At 42.6% G+C, this 12,829-nt stretch overlaps 1 protein-coding gene across 2 annotated transcripts in view; it reads right to left on the reverse strand.

Moving 5' to 3' along the window:
• Positions 1-12,829, reverse strand: part of MOB2 (MOB kinase activator 2) — a 109,022-nt gene that overhangs the window by 16,509 nt on the left and 79,684 nt on the right. The window lies entirely within an intron of this gene.

The following is a 12,829-nucleotide window of genomic DNA, read 5'->3' on the forward strand; positions in this document are numbered from 1 at the left end:
TGACAAGAACAATGAAGCAGCAGGTTACGCCAGTTCTTACGGGTCAGGAACAAACTCTTGAAGGCTGTCCAGTTTCCTACCCAGCAGCCCACTGCATTTTCTCCTCAGTTAAGAGCAAGAATTGGAAACTTAGAAGGGCTACAAAGCTTAAATCCCTTCTTGGTAATTCAGTGTCTTTGTTTACTTGTACAGCATGCACAAAAAGGGGAATAACAGCTTCCTTCAAACATCAGTCAAGCTGCCCTTTCTTTGAGAACACCGCTAGAGATGATGTTTGTATTTCCCCTCTTTCTTTAAAACAGCACAAGATTAGCACCTCTGGAGGTTTTTCTGCAACCCCATGTCCTGTTTTAACCCAGATCACTGCTTAGTCTTCAGCTGGAAATGCCATGTGACAGCACACCCAGCACACAAATCCTGGAGGTACACATCCATGCTCAGGATTGGGAAAGAAAAGAACATCAGCATGGGAAAGGAAGCCGTGCAAGGTACTGGAAAGCAAGTCCAAGTCCCAGTGCAGCATTCAGTGCAATTGTTCTCAGATTGCTGTGCACAGTGCTTTTCTCCAGGGCTGCAGAAAGGAAGGAGACCAAGCTTTTTAAGGCAGTCTCCATTCCAATCTCCTCTTGCCACAGGTCTCTGACAGACCTCTCTGACCTCAGCTTCATTCTTCCCCTCTCCTGCCCCGGGTCAGCTCCAGGGCTTGGTTGCTGCACAGGTCTAAGGGGGCTGTGCAGCATAAAGCATCTTTGGCAGCATTTCTGGCCCTGCTGCTTCATTTTTGTTCTGTTTTTAAAAGTTACTAATAGTTTATTTAAGAGGAGGAGGAAAGAAGAATGTACCCCACATGCCAGGGAAACTTTTTCTTTGGGATTCTCATAGTGGGTCTTTGCCTTAAAAGGGAATCTTTGCTTGGCCTCCGGATGCTCTGCTGTAAACAGTCGGTGCCAAGGCATGGCAGGCATGTTAAGGATGACAAGTGCCATAACATTATTTCATAATGCTGCTTCTCAAGAGAAAGCCCAAAACATTCTGTAGGGCCAGACTGAGCTCCAGCTGGTGCTGCTGGAAAAGCAAGAACATGGGGCACCTGCACCGTGCCACGTCTGGTACATCAGACCCTTCTGTAGGACCCCACCCACCCACCTGCTGGTGAGGGGCTGGAGCACAAGTCTTACAGGGAACAGCTGACTGAGCTGGGGCTGTGTGGCCAAGAGAAAAGGAGCCTCAGGCTGCCTCACCACTCTCTACAACTGCCTGAAAGGAGGCTGCAGCAAGAAAAGGTCTCTTTTCCCAGGTGACAATGGACAGGACAAAAGGAAATGGCCTCAAGGCTGTGTATCAGGAAAAACTTTCTTCACCAAAGAGTTATCAGGCACTGGAGCACACTGCCCAGATAACTGGTAGAGTCACCCTCCTTGGAAGTATTTATGATGTGTGGATATGGTTTAATGGCAGACTCAATGACCTCAAGGGTCTTTTCCATCCCAGACAGCTATGATTCTTCTTACCCCCCTGGTACATCACCTCCCAGCACAAGCTGGGTGTTTGCCCACAGAGGTGTCTCAGAGGCACATCAACTCCTTGTCCCCCACCTTGTCTCCAATGCAGCTCTGGGAAGAAGGCTGCAGAGGCAGGGCCAGGCACGCCACAGCTCAGCTAATGCTACAAAAATGCACAGAGTGCATTCTTGTGGTGGAACACTGGAGCTCCCTTTCTTCCCTGGGCCTACCTGCCAGAACTCCTCCCCCAGACTGAACAGGGGTTTCCAGCTTCCGGACTGCACAGTCCTTGCCCTCTCCAGGTTCCCCTCCAGATAACACAACTGGGAAACCAGGGAAGCCATGTCCAATGGGAAACAAACAGATTCCTTTTTTCTAGGAGCCAGTGATATCATTTAAATGAAACAATTCACTAGAAGGAACAAAATTATCTAAGCAATATGCAGTTGTTCTTCATTTTGAAATGCTCTCTTTTACCTTGGTGGCAAAAAGCCACAACGCATCCCAATCAGGAGGTGCCAGCACGAAGGCTCAGCAAGATTCATTTCTTCAGCAATTTACTACCATCCAGATTTCTGGTAATTTGTGGAATAGGAAACAAAAAGGACTAATTTTTCCTACTTTCAACATCTCTACATGGAGCCAAATAAGGTCTGTGGTAACAGAGATTCAGTAGGTCATGGACTAAGTGTTGTAACAATTAATTTACTCAATGCTTACAACAAACCACACAGCAGAGAACTGAGTCAGAGGTGCCCAAGTCCCAAGCCTGGGAATGACATGGAGTGGTGGCTATTGTTTTTGTTGTTTTTTAAGTCTCCACTTGGCAAACTGTCTGAAAGGAAGCCAAAACTGAGCAGAAAGAGGGTAAACCCCAAATCCCTGCTTGAGAAGGCGTCTCATACATTCTCCTGTGCTTGCAATTCCTCCTTCCTGGAATGGCACTCAGAGCAGACCCTGGTGTGGGGACAGGAGAAGCCACCCCATGCTGACTCTTTAGGACATGTCTGCCCAGCCATTCATCAGCTGAAATTGCAGGCTGGCGCTGTGGTCTGGGCTTTGTCTTGTTAACACACAGCTCATTTCAGTCCCCAGGCAAACACTCCAAATCCATCAGGCCCATACACAATACCAAGATAAGGATGCTCCTGTATCCTTGCCTCCTTTAGAGGAAAAATGCCATTAGTATTCAAGCAAACAAATGCTTCCTCAGCAGCCTCCACTGGTAAATATCCTCCCATACTGCAGCCACACAGCAGGGCCAGGATTCATTTCAGCACAGATATCTGCACATGTGAATGTTTACATCTCAGCTAGTTCTCCAGGGACCGCTGGAAACCAGCAGAGATAAATAGTTCCTTCTCTAAAACAAAAAATACTGCAGTCCAAGGCAGAGCTCTACAACATACCTTATGTTTCTCTAATTAAAACACACAGAGAAAGGAGAAAATATGCCCTCAACTGAAAGCAGACAATGGCAGAGCCTGGTTGTTACATGTGCTGCAGTGGGAAGGTCCCCCACAGAGCCTGGAGAACAAGTGATCTGCACCAAGATTTGAAAGCAAGTTCTGGAGAGGCTTTTAACATCTTTTTCACTCTGAGGAAGACAAATATAGATCTGTCAGGTTTGTTATTATATTAAGAGCAGTATTTTTTCAATTTGACAATTTGAAACTCTGGAGGCCAGAAATACTACCTGCAGAGAACAAGAAAAAACAATGTAATGGAAAAAAAAGTTTTATCTCTCTTTTAAAGTTTTTAAACTCTCCAAATTTAAAGAAAAATTTAATGTACTGTAATAAAATCACAAAAAAATTTCTCAATTAACAAATCTACTCCCTGTGTCTTTTCTGATATGTCTATTAATTTAATCAGTGATTTTTTTATACTCTAATCTCCTATTGGAACACAGAGTTATTTTGACTTTTACGTCATTATTAAATTCAGGTTTTGGCAGCAACTGCTCCTCCTGGCTACTCTGATAGAGCCCTGTTATCTCTAGATGAGCACATCCAGTACCCTGTGGTGCACCTTTGTGGGGAGGGAGTTCACCACCAGAGCACATAAATCACTGAAGGCACTGTTATGTCCCAACCCTGATGAGGTTTGTAGAGCTGGAACACTGCAAAGCTACCTTTTTATTTCTAAACCAAGCAAATTTGATTTGGAAACCTCATGGCCTTGTAAATGTGGGATTTCACAACATACCTTGCACAGAGTTGCTTTTCAGGATGGAACTGTGCTTTAATTGCTGGGAATTATTTCACCATGGCAACCTGGCTTCAGCAATCAGAGTTCTTGCTATATAGCCCAAGATATACAAATGCAGACAGCTCGTTCTGTTCAGAGAGTACCAGGGTGCAGACAAGTTTGCCTTTGTAAAAAATGGTTTGATTTCCTCACTGCCATCTTGCCTTGCAAGCTCTCTTTGTATGACAACAACCAAAAATTATCTGACAATACAGACTAGTTTCATGCACCACTGTAGCCTAAAGAGAACCTTCCACTGCAAAACCATGTTAGATATGGAGGTAGCTTACCTACATACTGTGTTCTGGAAGATGGGTGCATACAGTGTCTCCTGTACTTGCAATGTGAAATTACAACTATTTAGGCACAAAAGGTGTCTTGCATCAGAAGGACAAGTTAGTTATTTCTGTAGGGAAGGGACTGAAAATAAGTTCAGCACCTGCCTTCCTGCTACAGTTCCACCTTGGAAAACAACACCTTTATCACACAGTGGGCAGGACTTCAACAGCTGAAACCTTCACATAAACTCTGTCTGTTTTCCATCTAAAAAAATGTGGTTTAATGAGACAGAAATGTGCTAGGGCACACCTAGCACACACTCACAACTGAGAGTGCACACGGAATCACAGGTATCAACACAGCTACTTCAAATACCTCAGCTTTCTTTGCAGGAGCTTCAGTACACAGTATAAACTAGGATACACACCACGGGGGCAAAAATAAAAAATCTAACTTGTTTTCACTATTCATAAGCAATTTTGCATGCCTGCACCTGCCACCTCAGTGTTAAAGCATGTGTACTAGCACACACACGTGCATCTTGCTGCATTGAGACACACAGCTGGGGGGAATTCAATCACCTATCACTCATGAGTTATTGAGCAGGCTGGGCAAAGAAATACCAATGTGCAAAAGCAGCCCCACCTAAAATTTTCATCCTCTGTATCAAGCTCCACAAACTCATCTCTTACACTTCAAATTAACCACAGCATTTTAATAAGGAAGAAAATTTATTCAATAGAAAATATTATGGGTCAAGGTCACTTTTCAATGGCGGAGATAAAAAAAATTTCCCCCTTTTGTTAATATTTTGGCTTTAATTTAAACCCAAGTCAGTTCAGTTAAGTCCCATCTTTCCTGGCAAGTTTTAGATCCTGAGAGCAGAAGCAGGGCCTTTCAGCTTTAGTGTGAACTATCTTGTTAAACTTAAAAATTGAAGGCCATAGAAGGCATAAATTGTGTGTCTCCTCACACGGTCAGAAGGTCAGTGGGAAAAGTAATCAATGCATTATCTTAACTAGGTAACTTTCATTAACAAATGATACGTACAAACTTTCACTAGTGTAACCATGCAGTTAATTTTTAAAGATTTCTGACAGAATGATGCAATGCTCTGCTCAGTTTTGTCAACAACAGCACACAGCTGTTTCAGAATTTCTTAGAAAACATCACATTGTAGCTTTTCTGTACAACAGAGGAAGGAAAGTATCTATTTAAAACACAAACTATGGATTCACAGGCCAAAGTAAAGAACATTTGAATGACTGATTGAAAAAAATACTAGGATGGGTAATGGTTTAATTACTGGTACAGTTAGATCACTGTTAATTAGCTAGTGGGACAGCAGTGATTCTCAACCCTAATTTATTACTTTTCCAAATACAGCACAGGAGACTGAAAAGCAAGTGGAGACACCTTTACAGACATAATGATCCACCAGAAATCAGGAAAAAAACCCATAGATATACCCAAACTTGTAGTGTTACCTCCAAGAACCTGTTAAAATACAAATTCAGTCTTTTAATTAAATGCTGAAAGCACAACCAAGAAATTGGTTAAGGAAAACTAGCAGTTTTCAAAAACAAATACTAAAATTAGATGCACAGTTGCATACTAAAGTTGTTTTGTTCCCTTGGCTGCATGAGCAAATGACAAAATGGATCTTTAACCATTCATGTGGGATTTGCAACTGATCACTTCATAGAAGTGAGACCAACACCAGAGACATTCCTCAAAACCCATTATGAAGCCACACTTCTGCCCCAGCTTTTGCAACTCAGAGTCACTCCTCAAAGCAAGGGATGGTTATGTGTGGATTTAAAAATGTACTGATTTGAATGATATACCTATACATGAAAAAATCTTTCTGTGCTGTAAAGCAACAGAAAAACAACTGTTTCAGTTGAGAGATAACAGAGCTTCCCCTCTGTCTCACACAGAATGTGGTCTCAAGACCGAAGCTTTATCTTCTCCCTACATGATTCTAAAGAAATTGATCAGTCACATCAAAACTGGGGACTCTGTAAAAGAAGGAATCAGCAAAGCCTCTTTATCAGAATTTTCCTTTCCCTGTTGTGCTAAATGCATCCTGCTGACAGCCAGCACCTTCCCTGTAAGGCTGTGCTGTTCTGAGCCTGGGATGTGTGGACAGCCTGGCTTGAGGAGCAGATCTGGGGGCTGGCTGTGATGGAGCCTGCAAGGTGCACCTCATGTCATCCCACCTCTGTGTGGAGTTACATAAACCAACAATGAAGAGACCCAAACCTTCCTTCTTCAGTAACTCCATGTACTTTGGGTGGTGTGCCAGGACTACTTTTTCCAGATAGTAAGCTAAGAATTTTAATATTGTGCCACTACCTGCCCTTCTGAGGACAGCTGCACTCACTGCTGATTTTTCTTTTTTAAAAAATAAAAGGAATCACACAGACATCCACAGTGTTCCTTTCACCTGGGGAGCATCTGCTACCACGTGTTCCTGCTGTCTGAGCAGAAGCACTTCTAGACTTATTTCTGTACCAGACAGAAAAGAACTTGAAAAATTAACAGAGCAAAATTTTCTGACCAACTCAAGCAACCTGGCTTCGGCGCTAATGGGCTCCATTCACTCAAAGAAGCAGGTTTGTTCTTCAGAAAGCTGGAAGAAAGGGTTAATTCATATATCCAATCCTCCTTCCAGAGACTAGGTGCTGGCAGCTCTTAAAAGAAATGCAACATCTCTTCTCTGACAGCAATTTGCTGAAGTTTTAGTTAAGATTCTGTTGAACCCCACAGCACCAGGAATTAAGAAAATAATTCAAAAATTCCCCTCAACAAAACAACACTTATATAACAAACTTATATAAATAACACAAAATAACAAACTCAGTTTTGGTGTAGTCACAGTACAATAGAGGAACAGATAGATTTTGCCTCAGCCATCTTACAGAGAGGACAACTGATAGGAGATCACATTCCTAACACCACACCTCTTCAAAAAAAAAATCAAGAATGGCAAGAGAAAAGCTCTTCTACAGAGGACTTTTTTTCCTCCTAAAAACCTACCTGGTAAAGTCTTGGAGTGCACAGACATTTGAGATCCCAGAGAAGAGCAGACAGAAATTGTGTGGAATAGATAACTTTCCCATAAAGAGCAGCACCAGAAACTATGGGCTATTGCAACATAGGAAAAAAAGAGAAACTAGGAACTGTAGTCAACTCCCAGAAGGATGAATGTTGCACACTCATACTTTGCTCATATATAAATGAAATAATCTTCAGACTGAAACAAGCAGCTAAAATCTGGAACAAATCCTATATGCATACCAAGAAAACAAGATAAAAGGGTGAATAATTTCACAAGTCTGAGGATATAGTCAAATCTATTCTTTGTAAAGTGTCCAGGAGGCAACTTCAGTAAAAAAAGAAGCAAGCATACTTTTACCTCTAAACAAGAGGAAAATGCTATTAAACATTGGCCAGGAGCCCTTTCTGTACGAGCTCTGGAGACACCTTAGAGGGTTGTTTCAACAGAGAGAATTTTAGCAGTGCTCTCCCTCTGGCTATCACTTCACAGGATGTGGAACACATAAGCTAAATACAACTTCATGCTGTAAATGCCTCTGAAGAAAGACACCAAGTTCTTCATTAAGGTAATACACTGTACATGGTTCAGCAATGTTCACGAGGCTTCACAGAGGATTATCCCAAAGAACCAGAGGAGTGCCTGGCATGCTGGACCCACCTGTGAGACACAGCATAGAGCACAGCTCCAAGTCCTGAGCTCCAGCAAGAGCCCCAGTCACGGCATGGCTTTGCCAGAGGCATCCACCAGCTTCCTGGGTGACTGAACATCAAGCAGAGCACAACAAGTTTTGTGTCTACAGCCAGAAGAGACTTTGCTACCTGTGTACGCTGGGAACACCCAGCACACACAGGGAGAGCTGCCTGTCCAGGAGGCACATCCCAGCCAGATGAGCCCATCAGGCTGGCAGTGCCACCCAGGCCTGTCTCCTGTCACCAGCTCTGTCCCAAGAACAGGACACTTGCATCAAAGAGCAATCTCCACAAGCACATCCATGCTCTCATTCACACAGAAGAGCCACCAGAGCCCCTCCTGCCTGGTCACCCCTTGCCAAAGCACAAGATGTTACTGCCCCATAGTGTCACCAGTCCTTTCTGAGCAGCTGAGAGTCCCAAAAGGCCATCATTGTATGGGGAATCAGCTCCTGTTACAGAAATATTCAGCAGGACACAGCATGACAACTAGTGATGTCAGCTGCCCTGAACCAAACATTTTGAACTATTTCGGTACAATGGAAAATTGTGGGAGGGAGAAAGAAAAAGAACAGGATAAAAATAGCCAATGTGGCTCTGAAGAGCATTTTGCCTATAAGCCCCTTTTCCCTGCATACTGTCCTCCCTCCCTTCTCTTCTGTCTGTCCCAGGCTTTTGCATTAATCAGATTAGCTAGTGTTAAACAAGGCTCTTCTAATTACTTTCTAATACTGTGAACCAGAGACTAAATAATTGAAAAATGTTTCTGCCCAAATTAGAATAAAACAGGATTGATTTTTTAAATATTTGCTTTAGTCCTGCTGATACACACAAGCGTCACCGACAACAGCTGCCTTCAGCCACGGGTGTCCAGGCAGCAGAGGAGAAGCTTCTCTGCTCCTACCCATCCATGTCCCAGTTCATGAACACTACAAGACAGCCTTGCATGATTACCTAAAAGCCAAAATACAATGTCAAAATCGAGCTGGTTTCTTCCTCATCTTGCTATGAATTGAGAAATAGAGAAGGAATTTAATTTTTCAAAAGCTTTTGAGTGCTAGCTATAAAAATACATAGCAGCATCCAGAATGCCAACTCAAACTTGCTAATTTATCCAAATGAAACAATCATTATCACCCTATCACTGAAGACAAGTAACTACACTCTTGAAAAGCGCTTACCCAAAAAAGAGTGGGATTGGTTGTTCTATTTTTAGTTGGTATCCAAATCAATGCCTGTACAATGCTGTAAAAAGGGAGGCTCTTATGAGAAAGGGGAGGTTTAAGTTCTCCATTTCCACACTTTCCAGGACAGTGTGTACATATAAACCATACTGTAATTTATCAAAAGATGTTACACAGTGACATCACAACTCTGTAGCCTGCATCATTCCTCTTTCCTACCACTGTATCTCTGATTAAAAGTCAACTACCCAGAGGGACTCAGTTCCACTGGAGACCTAAAAGGAAACACACAGACTAGGAAGCTGCATGGGGAACAGCCTCTGAAAACTGCCAGCACAGGACCCAAAGTGTCACAGCTCTGCAAACACACTGAGCATCTGCACCAGGACTCAGGCACTGGCACAGGCAGTGAACATTTTGTCCCGAACTCAGCAGCGTGTGGCTCTGAAAAATGCTTAAGGCTGGCTCTGTTACCCACTGGGACCAAAAATGGGAGAGAGGCCAGGAACCTGAGCCTTCTTTCCTCTTGTGCTCCTTGAGGCCAGTAAAACGCAGACCTCTGCAAGGAAGCTGACAGGAATCCATGGTGCCACAAGAAACTCGGACAATTAATGAAATAATGCTAAAAAACAGAATAATATTCTAAGTTTTGACATGATACCCTTCACCCTTTCTCCTTCCATGTCTCTCAAGAACCACGAACTCAAAGAAATCAAAATAACAAAAAACAGAAAAACTGGACCCATTTTAGGTTTTTCTTCCTCTCTAATTATGGGCTAAATAACAGCACAATTCATTACAGAAAAGGAGAAAAATTACATTAACATATTTCAAAAACATATGAAGTGACATGAAATTAAACAGCCCTAATTAATCACCATGTTATGGGACTTCTCAGCTATGCTGTGACTAATTTAAAGGGGAGATGACACTTTTCTACTGGTCTCTCAATTTTTTTTAATCATTACAAGTGCACAGCCTTGGTCCCATCCCTGAAGTGTTAAACACAGTTTACTAACCAATATGATGAAAGATACAAGCATCCCTAGAGTTCTTCAAAGCTGAATCACAAATAATTTAAAAGAGCAATAAACCTAACCGTGGCTTTCATAAAACATTAATTAGAAAGACTGAGAACACATCTGTTGCTTTTGTTACATTTTTTCCCCCTTTCTGGTTCAGCTGTCTTTCCCCCACGCTCTTTTAAACTCTTCTCAGGTTCTCGGGACTGCTCTTCTCATGAAGTCTCTGTGCTTCCTCACACCTCCCTCCTCGTTTCCGCGGTGTATTGATTCCTCTTCTGGCAGCTGTTACTGGCACACACAGCACCCAGCAGGCAGGAGGAGCTGGACCTACTAATGAGAGCAACTTGTGTGTTAAAAGCTTTGAGTGTTAGCTCTAACTACTCACACTCAGAGTAAATAACACAACAAATCTGCTATGCAGGAAATCAAACTGATCAACTACTGCACAAGAACACCTGAGATTTAAAATTCACAAGCAGGAGAGGGACGGGAGTGGAGGCAGTTTAGAGAGAACGCAGGCATTCTATCCCTTGTCCTCTGTGAATTTCTGCAATTCCTTGGCAGGCTGTGGAAGGCTGGGAGGAAACTGTGATCATGACAGTTCCCAGTTAGGCCTGAGAAAATGGCCTAAAATGCAGTGGGGGCTTCTCATAACACCAGGTTGTGCACAAGCAAGATATCCTTGGATCTCATCACCAAGCCACTGGCGATGGCCTGATCAACAGAACCAAAATTACTCCATACAGAGTTTAGCATTGTATAGACTGCAAAAAACTCCATCAGCAGTTCCAGGTGGCCAAGCTTAGAAGTGGTATTTGATATATTTCCTCTGAAAGATAGCAAGATATCACAGTAATTTGGAATACATCTCATTTAACTTCTTATCACTACAACTTTCGTATAACCACGCCAGGTGGTCACTCTATCATTGCAGGCACTGCACCTCTGCATTCAGACACAGGACTTTTAAGGTCCCTATTCTTTTCTACCAACAATAAAGTGGACAAAGCTCAGCTGTGGGTGCCTCTGTTCAGAGAAATCCCATCCCAGCTGTCACCAACAAGACACATTTTTGGCCTAAAGGAGGTCCCACGTGGCTCCTTCTTCCCCCATCACTGACAGGGCTCACACTAATATCCCATTTCTGCAATAAGGAACCTTTGACTGGATGTAGTATTTACCCGGCTCCTCACCAGTGCCCATCCTTTCACACTGCCTGAGTTCTTTACAGAACAGGATGAGTTTATATTTTACAGAACAAAGCAAGATGACGTGAAACACCTAAGGTGAGATAAGGCATCTGAAGCAGATTCTAGAGAAGAAAGAAGAGAACCAGTATGGCATCTAAATAAAGTTTTTGTGATTTCACATTTCTCTCTAACCACAAGCAAAAGGAGATAACCCAGAACAAAAGGACACATTAAAAGAACATTTGCAAAACAGTAATCACTCCCATCTAGCTCAACAGCTCAACAAATTAAAGTTATGCTATTAATTCATTAGTCCAAAACATATCACAATGTGTGACAATATTTTCCTGCTTTCACAACAGTTTTATAGTACACATCGAAAATCAATCTGAGAAGAAAAGCAGAACTATGCACAATTTCTGCACGTACTCCAGGGGGAGGAGAAAGGTTGAGATTAATGTTCCATTTTTTAAAAATCATGCACTGAACAAATTAAAAATATATGTTTCACTTGTAAGTCACAGGAACTTACCTATAGGAACTTACCTATAGTTTAAAATAAACAGCCATAGATGCTCAACAAAAGGTTTGGCAATTCCTCCCTACAGAGGCACCCATCTATTTACATCTGGGAGTGTTGCCAATAGAACAGCTACCAAAAACTTCAAAAGGTTCACATCATGAATAGCAAGTCGCTGGCCAAAGGATTTTATGATATGACCAGCTGTGTAACACCATATTGAATTATAGACACGCTGCACCCCAAAAATGCAAAGAAGGGGCGTTAAACTTATTAAAAAGCTGAAAGAGAAACCTCGATTTTTAAAATTAATGTTTTCTACGGGAAAGTATTTTTAACAGGGAAAAAAAACCCCACTGCAGTATGGGACTTTTTAAAGAGCAAATCTAAGCAGCTGTTCCCACCAAGGCTGCTTCAAGCTCAGCGAACTCCTCTAGCTGAAGCCCCCGCCAGAGCTCAGCCGCTTTGTGATCAGAACATTCTGCTTTAATAAATGGCTCTCTTAAACTCGCTTGGGGAGAGACATGAGTCAACAGAGGAAGAGAGGGATAATGTTTCTGTTGACAAACATTTAACAATTGGCAACAGACAGTAGGAAACGGGGACGAACCCGAAAGCTTGCCAAATAAAGTTATGCTGGAGGAACAAGGCTCCTTTTTGGAGCAGCACTTCAACTCTCCACAGATTCCAGAAAAATATCTGAATACAACCAAAAAAAAAAAAAAAGCTACAGTTGTTGAAGAACGACGCTCCTAATCCTAATATTTGTGGTGACGTTTTTCCATACCAGCCAGAACGGGTCAGAACTCCTCCGAATCAAATTACTGCATATCCTTTGCCAAAGAGTCTGGTTTTGGTCTCAGTAGTCATCCACGTCTCAGTGTTCACACAAGCCCTTGTGAGCTGCATGAGCAATTTTTCCCCCTCATCTTACAACATTTCTGTAGAGGACTTGCCAAAGCATATGTAGCATCTTGGTCAGACTCCTTTTTCAGGCAAGCCAGGACCTTCATTGTCTGATTACGTCCTGGAAACTCAGTTCTCATGAAAGCGCAAACAAAACCCGACTGCCGTATTAAGGGTGAACAAATGTTCCCCTCCGAGCGCTTACTGCACTCCAACTTCC

The sequence above is a fragment of the Melospiza georgiana genome, chromosome 6 (genome assembly GCF_028018845.1).
Source record: "Melospiza georgiana isolate bMelGeo1 chromosome 6, bMelGeo1.pri, whole genome shotgun sequence".
In the NCBI taxonomy this organism is placed as follows: Eukaryota; Metazoa; Chordata; class Aves; order Passeriformes; family Passerellidae; genus Melospiza; species Melospiza georgiana.